This window comes from Crocuta crocuta, unplaced genomic scaffold (assembly GCF_008692635.1).
Source record: "Crocuta crocuta isolate KB4526 unplaced genomic scaffold, BGI_CrCroc_1.0 scaffold382, whole genome shotgun sequence".
Classification (NCBI taxonomy): domain Eukaryota; kingdom Metazoa; phylum Chordata; class Mammalia; order Carnivora; family Hyaenidae; genus Crocuta; species Crocuta crocuta.
The window spans coordinates 272,562-280,850 of NW_027531873.1; the positions used below are offsets into that span (position 1 = coordinate 272,562).

At 39.3% G+C, this 8,289-nt stretch overlaps 1 pseudogene; it reads left to right on the top strand.

Annotated features, from left to right (window-relative positions):
• LOC144238948 (olfactory receptor 2D3-like) overlaps positions 1 to 3,966 on the top strand; it is a 26,743-nt pseudogene extending 22,777 nt beyond the window's left edge.
• The last annotated feature ends 4,323 nt before the right edge of the window (positions 3,967 to 8,289 follow it).

Below are 8,289 nucleotides of genomic sequence, written 5' to 3' on the forward strand. Positions count from 1 at the left end.
TGTATAGATAAACCACATCTTCTTGATCCATTCATCAGTTGATGGACACTTAGGCTCTTTCCATGTTTTGGGTATTGTTGAGAGTGCTGCTATGAACATTGGGGTACATGTGCCCCTATGCATCAGCACTCCTATGTCCCTTGGGAAAATTCCTAGCAGTGCTATTGCTGGGTCATAGGGGAGTTCTATTGTTAACTTTTTGAAGAATCTCCACACTCTTTTCCAGTAGGGTTGCACCCGTTTAATTCCTGCCAACAGTCTAGGAGGGTGCCCATTTCTACACATCCTCACCAGCATCTGTAGTCTCCTGATTTGCTCATTTTAGCCACTCTGACTGGCATGAGGTGATATCTCAGTGTGGCTTTGATCTGCATTTCCCTGATGAGGAGGGACGCTGAGCATTGTTTCTGTTGGCCATCTGGATGTCCTCTTTGGAGAAGTGTCTGTTCATGTCTTCTGCCCATTACTTCACTGGATTATTTGATTTTTGGGTGTGGAGTTTGGTGAGTTCCTTATAGGTTTTGGATACTAGCCCTTTATCTGATATGTCATTAGCAACTATCTTTTTCCATTCTGCTGGTTGCCTATTAGTTTTGTTTATTGTTTCCTTTGTCGTGCAGAAGCTTTTTATCTTGATGATACAAGCAATTATCAGGGAATACTATGAAAAATTATATGCCAACAAAATGGACAACTTAGAAGAAATGGACAAATTCCTAAACACACACTCAAATATGAACAGACCCATAACTTGTGAAGAAAGTAAATCAGTTATCAAAAATCTCCCAACAGGGACACCTGGGTGGCTCAATCGGCTAAGCATCTGACTTTGGTCTCATGGTTCATGGGCTCAAGCCCTGCATCAGGTTCTGTACTGGCAGCTAAGAGCCTGGAGCCTGTTTCAGATTCTGTGTCTCCCTCTCTCTCTGCTCCTCCCCTGCTCATGTTCTGTTTCTCTCTGTCTCTGTCTCAAAAATAAACAAAAACTATTAAAAATTGTTTTAAAAAAATCTCCCAACAAATAAGAACCCTAGGCCAGATGGCTTCCCTGGGGAATTCTACCAGACATTTAAAACAGAGTTAATACCCATTCTTCTCAAGCTATCCCAAAAGCTAGAAATCGAAGGAAAATTTCCAGACTCATTTTATGAAGCAGGCATCACTTTGATTCCCAAGACCCAGCAAAAAAAAGAGAACTACAGGCCAATATCCTTGATGAATATGAATGCAAAAATCCTCATCATGATACTTGCAAATCGAATCCAACAGCACATAAAAAGAATTATCCACTCTGATCAAGTGGGATTCATTCCTGGGTTACAGGGCTGGTTCAATATTTGCAAATCAATCAATGTGATACATCACATTCAGAAAAGAAAAGATAAAAATCATATTATCCTGTCTATAGATGCAGAAAAAGCATTTGACAAAATACAGCATCCTTTCTTAATAAAGACCCTTGAGAAAGTTGGGATAGAAGGAACTTACTTAAACATCATGAAAGCCATCTATGAGAAGCCCTCACCTAACATCATCCTAAAAGGGGAAAAACTGAGAGCTTTCCCCCTGAGATCAGGAACACGACAGGGATGTCCACTCTCACCACTGCTGTTTAACATAGTGCTGGAAGTCCTAGCATCAGGCATCAGACAACAAAAGGAAATAAAAGGCATCAGAATTGGCAAAGAAAAAGTCAAACTTCCACTTTTCGCAGATGACATGATACTCTACATAGAAAACCCGACAGGGGCGCCTGGGTGGCTCAGTTGTTTGAGCATCTGACTTCAGCTCAGGTCATGATCACACGGTTTGTGGGTTGGAGCCCCAGATGGGCTCTGTGCTGACAGCTAGCACAGAGCCTGGAGCCTGCTTCAGAATCTGTGTCTCCCTCTCTCTCTGACTCTCCCCTGCTCACGCTCTCTCTCTCTCTTTCTCAGAAATTAAAAAAAAAATTAAAAAAAAAGAAAACCTGACAGACTCTACTGGAAGCCTACTAGAACTGATCCATGAATTCAGCAAAGTTGCAGGGTACAAAATCAATGCACTGAAATCAGTTACATTTTTATACACCAATAATGAAGCAACAGAAAGAGAAATCAAGAAATGGATCCCAGTCAAAACTGCACACAAAAAAACATACAATACCTAAGAATAAACCTAACCAAAAATATAAGATATCTGTATGATGAAAACTATAGAAAACTTATGAAGGAAATTGAAGAAGAAAACCAAAACGGGAGGCATCACCATCCCAGACTTTAGCCTCTACTACGAAGCTATAATCATCAAGATACTATGGTATCAACACAAACACAGACACATAGACCAATGGAATAGAAAAGAGAACTCAGAATATGGACCCAAAAATGTACGGCCAACTAATCTTTGACAAAGCAGGAAAGAGTATCCAGTGGAAAAAAGACAGCCTCTTTAACAGGGAGAACTGGACAGCAACATGCAGAAGAATGAAACTAGATCATTTTCTCACATCATACACAAAAATAAACTCAAAATGGATAAAGGACCTGAATGTGAGACAGGAAACCATCAAAACCCTAGAAGAGAAAGCAGGAAACAACCTCCTTGACCTCCACCGCAGCAACTTCTTACTTGACACATCCCCTAAGGCAAGGGAATCAAGAGCAAAAATGAGCTATTGGGACCTCATCAAGATAAAAAGCTTCAGCATGGTAAAGGAAACAATAAAAATGTTGATTTTTGAGAGAGAGAGAGAGAGAGAGAGAATGGAGGAGGGGCAGAGAGAGAGGTTTCAGAGAGAGACAGAATCTGAAGCAGAGGCTCCAGGCCCTGAGCTGTCAGCACAGAGCCTGATGCAGGGACTGGAATTCGTGAACTGTGAGTTCATGACCTGAGCCAAAGTTGGAGGCTTAACCCACAGAGCCACCCAGGCACCCTTCCAATTTGGTTTTAAACTGAGCTTTAAATGATACTCTTTTACAGAACTTGGTGTCACAAGTTCTTTTTATTTGTATCAACAGGTAAACAGGCATAATCCTCAATCAGAGAGGAATACCAAACCTTTGTGGCTGAGTTCATTTTCTTCTGCCTTTCACAGGACTTGCAGACCCAAATCCTATTATTTATTCATTTCCTCATCATTTATCTTTTAACTATGTTTGGAAACCTGCTCATCATCATTCTCATCTTCATAGATTCTTGACTTCATACTCCCATGTACTTTTTTTCTTAGAAACCTCTCTTTCACGGATCTCAGTTTCTCTACTACCATTGTCTCCCCAAGTATTGATCCACTTCCTTGTAAATAGAAAAACTGTTTCTTTCTTTGGGTGAATGACACAGATAATTGTCTTCCTTAGGATTGGAGGTACAGAGTGTGCACTGTTGGCAGTGATGTCTTATGACCAGTATGTGGCCATCTGCAAGCCCCTCACTACTCTACTATCATGACCCACCAGGTGTCTCCAAATGGCCATAGGATCCTGAGCCAGTGGGGCACCAGTGTCTCTGGTGGATACCACCTTTATTTCCCAACTACCCTATCAAGGAAAGAACATTATTAATCACTACTTTTGTGAACCTCCTGCTCTCTTAAAGCTAGCATCAGCAGATACTTATAGCACAGAAATGGCCATCTTTGCAATGGGCGTGGTCATCCTCTTAGCTCCTGTCTGCCTGATCCTTGTCTCCTACTGGAATATCATCGCCACTGTGATCAAGACGCAGTCTGGGGAGGGAAGGCTCAAGCCTTTCTCTACCTGTGGGTCTCATCTCCTTGTTGTCCTCTTTTATGGCTCAGCAATATTCACCTACTCCAATATTCAGCCAAACTCCAAGAGGACAAAAGAGCAGGATAAAATGTTGTCTGTATTCCGTACAATGGTGACACCAATGTTGAACGCTGTACTTTATAACCTGAGAAACAACGATGTCAAAGGGGATCTCAGGAAACTAGCTGGCAGAAGATCCTATTCTCAGAAGCAGTGATCTCTGGGTCTGACTTTTAGAACTATAGTAACATCCATGAAAGAGGTGCAGGATTTTGGTAGGCAGTAATGAATTAGGTCATTTCAAGAAGCATAAAAGTGAAGGACATGTTCTAAAATCTATGAATACTCCATGCTAAACTAGAACACAGAGGAGAAATAAATGATAAAAAATTAGTTTTTCTGTCTATGAAACACATCAAGTGCTATTTTAAAGTTTGTGGTTAATTCAGCTAACATGGATATGATTTAAGCATGGTCACAATTGAATCTAAGAGGTTTAAACTGGATTATTTTGAAGTAACATCTACTATAAGTTGCATACATGATCCTAAAATCAAAGACATTTCAGGTTTAGATGTCCCAGGTATATAAATCTCTTGGACTAGGCTCTGATAGAACCAATATATTTGGAAGAGTCTATAATATGAGGATCATTTATGGCTCAGAGCATTTCAGCTTGTAAAATGGTACCAAAAGCAAAACACTTCCTAGTTCATGATGTTTTCTCCTGAAAACTCAAAAAATGAGTTAAAAAAAATCTCATCATCCCAAATTTCATGTAAACATAGACTATCAGAGTAAAAAGGGAATTTTACAAAATAAAAGTTATTTATTCCAAACATAGGTCTAAGACTTAAACCACTTTATAATATTTCTTGCTGGGAGCCACACCAGCCTCGCTGGATGACAGTCACAGCAAGGAAATGGCAGCGTTTGCACAGCTCCTGCCATGAGAAACAAAAACTGGTATCTCCTTCTGCTACTGGCTCATGTTGGAAACGAGCCTGCTGGTATTGACCAGGCCTCACAATATTCCAGATCAGACTGATATTCCCCACACAGATTCCTCATAAGGAAAAGCATATTCCTGCCTTTTCAAAAGAGATTTTAGATGAAAGCATTGTGGATGATTGTCACAAGGCTCTTCCTATGGGCCTTGCAGATCCAAGACTTACATAATAAAGGGGGTTAAGAACACAAGAGTTACAATTGAGTCTGGCCCTAAGACAAAAGGCCTAATTTAGAGTTAAGGACATATCCACCCCCACCCAATTCTTTCTGCTGGGAGCACAGCGCCCCCCCACCAAGGCATTTGTGATCAGTATTCAGAGTGACTTATTCTGGCCTTGAGTATGCTGATTGCACCCTGTGAAGGAACCTATCATAGGAACTTCTTCTTTTGTGATTATGGGAGCAAACACTGTGTTTCCCGAAAGACTTGTTTTTCTTAGTACTTCTCCTTAAACAAACAAGCTATTGACTCCTGCCCACAAAGAACTAACTTCACCCTTTTTATGCTGAAAACATTGTCTTGTATGCTACAGATACCTTCCTTCCCCATAGGATAAGCATCAAAATCACCTACCTCAATCACTATTGATAAAGGTTATGCATGAGTCTTCTACAAATCTATGTTATGGGAAATTCTTACATATCAAAGAAGTTTGTCATCAGAAATCATTGTCTAAGGCAAATGCCACTTCTGTGCCATCCCCCAAACACTTAATTATAAAATAAAGTTGAGCCCCAGTCAGAGCAGAGATGCCTGCCTGGTGATCAGAAAGAATCTTGGGGCTCTCTCACTCTCTCTTTCACCGACACCGTCCATCCTTCAGGGACCCCTGGACCCCGGCAGGAGCCGGTCTCTGGCAATTTCTATTGAGTAATTGTCTAGCATTTGCTGAAACAAGAATATATAACTCCCTACTCTCTTGGATCATTGTCTTTCATTTATACAGCTACCCTTGAACTAGGTTGTGCCAACCCCTGCATACTTGAAAATCTGCATGTAACCTTTTGACTCCCCAAAAACTTAACTTCTACTAGCCTATTATTGACTGGAAGACTTACTAAAAACTTGAACAGTCAATCAACACAGATTTTGTATGTGATATATATTACATACTCTATTCTTACAATAAACTAGAGAAAAGAAAATATTATTAAGAAGATCATAAGAGAAAATACCTTTACATTACTGTACTGTATTGAAAAAAAATCCACATATAAGTGGACCCATGCAATTCAAACTTGCTTTGCTCAAAGGTCAGTTATGGACAGTTCTTTGCTATTACAAAGATCTTCCTTATGGCAAGTCAAAATCAATTTTCCTTTATGTTGAACCCACTTTCCCTAGTTATAGTCCTAGAACAAATTTCATTATCCTATACCACAATTCACTGAAGTCAGTTTCTATACTTGACCAAATTCAACTCTCACAAACTCCCACTTGTTTCTTTAAATTCCTTTTATTTAACATGCTTTGGCAATCATGCAACCATTCTGGTCAGCCTCTTTTGAATGGGCCCAATTTACCAATGAATATCTCTTCCAAAAGCAAAAGAGAAATTAGAATTTTAGAAATTGTAATTTACTAATCCTAGGCTGACCCCTCCACAGGCTTAGATGCCTATAACCACATTTCACTGTGGCTCAACTTCTCTACAATATTCCATTCTGGGGTCCACTTCAGGTTTCATAAACCCCTAGTCCAAACAATCTGGCTGACAGCCATTTGTGTATTTTACCCAAACTTTCAATCACATGTTTAGAGGGGATTCCGTGACAACCATTCTACAGGTATCATGAATAGGAGTCCAGGAACAATAGACCTCAGTAGCCAGACTACTGGCTCTGCAGTAGAAGACCTCTCCAGCGAAGCAATAAAATCTAGTAGCTATATTTCTTATTTCTTTCATTCATGCATCCATGCATTTATTTTAAAACCATTTATTGAGCTCTTATTTTATCGTATCTGACTCTGATTGTATCCAATACATACAGAACAATGACTAACACATAGTGTGTTTTAATACGCATTTTTGCATTTATTACTCTTCTTTTAAAATTACTGGAGGTGCACTACACTAGAGAAGATCTAACCTGGGGTATGAGGATCCGAGGAAACTCATTCAAACAGAATGTGCTAGTTGAAGTGATATAGACAAGAACAAAACACTAATAAGTGAAGTTTGGGACTCAGCTGCCTGTGATGATCTAAATGAAATCTATTCCAGTAACAGCGGGAAAAATAAGAAATGTAAACAGAAAATGTGAACACTAATTTGGAGAAGTCTCACCATGGGGAAGAAAGAAGAAATAGCTGTGGCTGAGAAAGTGAGGATGTGAGATTTTTATTTATTTTAGATTCCCAGGTCACTTCCCCCTTTTCCTTGAAGATTTTAAGCCCTGGATCACTGTCATTTTCCCCACACACCACTCCTGTTATAGATCTTAGTTATCTAATTTTCACATAAAATCAAATACTCAAATATTCTGCATTCTCAAATTACCTGTTCTTCATTCCTCCAATGATCTCAGCCCTTCATTCCATGGTCATATCTTTAATATTGCCATCACCAATAGTTTCTATTTCCACTCCAAATTCTGAAATCACAGACTCCTCTGCAAAATGGTTACTGTTTTAAGGCACTAAGTTTTGAGATGGTTTGTTACACAGTAATGGATAACTCAGATGCTGATAGAATTATGCCCCCATTCATTCCATCGAAATAGATCCCAGTGGGGATTTTTCACATTACTAATAAAACCTGCTATCTCTCTCAAAACAAACAAACAAACAAACAAACAAACAAATACATCTCCTGCTATAGAGAGTGAGAGGGAATAAATGGTCAGAACACCCCTAAAGAAAAAATTTAGTGCATACAACCAAAAATAATAATAAAGATAATGTATGATTAAGGTTCTTAGTTGTGAGTAACAGAGACTGACTATGTGTGATTTAAGCTAAAAGGAAAAATATTGAAACAGTGATAATTCTGGTCCTGCAGCCTATCACAGAATGGATGTCACGAGAACATCACTGCCATTTAGCGCTAGATGGCGCACTTTACTCGGCCAACACCATCAGCCAGGGCCCTGCTGATTCGCTGAGGCTGGAAACTGAGAGGTTGGTGCTTCTTCTGCCATTGAGAGAAAAAATTTTTTTTTTTACTGCTGACAAGCACTACATCAATCAGTTGATCAAGGTTAACAGCAATGGTGATAAGTCACGTTGATATATATATATATTTATATATACATAAATATATATATATATACCCTTGAGATGATGTGATGGAAATAGAAATTTATCTTTGTGATTGTCCTTCCCTAAACCCATAACATTAGTCTAATCATGAGAAAAACATCAAACAAATTCTAATATGTGGCCTTCCTATAAAATATATAACCAGTACTCCCCAAAACTGTGAAGGTCATCAAAAACAAGCCTGATAAGGGGCACCTGAGTGGCTCAGTAGGTTAAGCGTCTGACTTCGGCTCAGGTCATGATCTTGCAGTTCTTTTTTTTTTTTTA